Source organism: Etheostoma spectabile, chromosome 13, assembly GCF_008692095.1.
Source record: "Etheostoma spectabile isolate EspeVRDwgs_2016 chromosome 13, UIUC_Espe_1.0, whole genome shotgun sequence".
Taxonomy (NCBI): domain Eukaryota; kingdom Metazoa; phylum Chordata; class Actinopteri; order Perciformes; family Percidae; genus Etheostoma; species Etheostoma spectabile.
Window position 1 is genome coordinate 17,140,092 of NC_045745.1, and position 1,689 is coordinate 17,141,780.

General features: G+C 41.1%; 1 protein-coding gene across 1 annotated transcript in view; it reads right to left on the reverse strand.

The window, feature by feature from the left end:
* Positions 1-1,689, reverse strand: part of LOC116701031 (pappalysin-2) — a 105,115-nt gene that overhangs the window by 90,765 nt on the left and 12,661 nt on the right. The window lies entirely within an intron of this gene.

Sequence of the window (1,689 nt, forward strand, 5' to 3'; positions counted from 1 at the left end):
CTCTCCCTCTCTCTCTCTCCCCCTCTCTCTCTCTCTCTCCGGAGTCCAAGGTTGGTTTTTTTATCAGGGAGCCCCTGCCCGCCCTGATATCACCGGTAGGGGAAGTGTGGTAGTGGGTCGGTGGGAGGGATTGGCTTCCCTCCATTGCCTCACACTTAGTTTTACAAGGGAAATCCTCTCCCCTCCTCATCCCCCTGCCCAGTCCTGTGCTCTACGTCTGTCTGATGCAGGGGGCAACAGGAAAGAGGTCGTAAACTTTATTTATGCAGCCTTTATTACTCTTGTCCTGATCTCATCCATCTATCCATCCATCCATCCATCCATCCTCTTCCAGAGGTGGAAGAAGCAATCATAAAGATGGAAATATTGTTTTTTTTACTTAGCTTTAGTTACTTTGCACATGCAAAAAATGATAGAGCTTGTAAAATATGTGCACTGCTTCGTATTAAAGTAATTAGCACAACCATGACCGACTACAACCATAAAAAGCCACTCACAAATGAATCAATAATAATAATTATTAGTATAATAATATACAAAATATACAATCTTTTCTGAATTATCAGTACTTTTTACAAGTATGAGTATGAGTACATTTTTATAATACATACTTATCTTCTTTTGATTGACATTTCCTGTGCAAGACTTTTACTTGTTGAGTGTATTTTTACAATGTAGTATAGCAAATTTTACTTCAGTAAAGGATTTGAGTACTTCCTCAACCACTTGCAAATGTTGCAAATCAGAGTTGTACAGTTGTGTAAGTATCAAAAGTAAAACTAGGCTACTTGTCATGCAGAAAATAACCACTCAGTGTTATATTGTTATACAGTCACTATTGTATTTATAATGATGCATTTATGTGTAAGCAGCATTTTACTGTTGTATCTGATTAAATTGGAGTTATTTTACTATGTACTGTTTGGTATTTCAGTCTATTAGCATGCATCATAATTCATCATGGGTTGCATGTGTAAAATATGAATGCACAGAGTAACCAGCTGGGAAATGAATGCAGCAACTATACAATATTTGCCTCTGAAATATGGTGAAGTAGAAGCCTAAACATTTAAGTGAGATAGAATTAGATAGATAGAAAGATTAAAACTCATACTTAAGTACCGTGATTGAGTAAAGAACAAAGTTACTGTCCACCGCTGTCCGTGTCTTCTTAATCGGAGGCTCTACTGTCAGCCTGGCAATGGATGGATGATGGTGGAGGTGGCTGGGAGGGGGGTGGAGAGGTGTTTGCCCCTGCTACAGTAACACAAGTGTGTTTGATCTCTCCCTTGCTACCCCTTGGTCTCTTTCTTCCTCACACACACACGCAAGCACAAAAGCACACACACACACACACACACACATACTTCAAAAGGAAGGAGGTGAGGTTTGTGGAACCCTCTCCTACCTCTTCCTTCTTCCATCCCTGTTTCTCCTTTTCTTCTTTTTCTCTTCCTTTTACTCCCTCTTCTCTGGACCCATCCATCTCACTCACTCGTGCTCTGGCTCTCTTCAGTGGTACAACACTGACAGGCTCAACATCTGTCTTGCACTTAAAAAGGGTTTTTGCAAGCTTTTCGTCGTCCAAATAAGCTACCTGCCTCGTGCTGAACGCTTAGCTTGTGTAAAGCGAGCTCGGGCTAAAGAAACAGAGAGAGGAAGCATCAGATGGGAGGTTTGGTGGGGGGG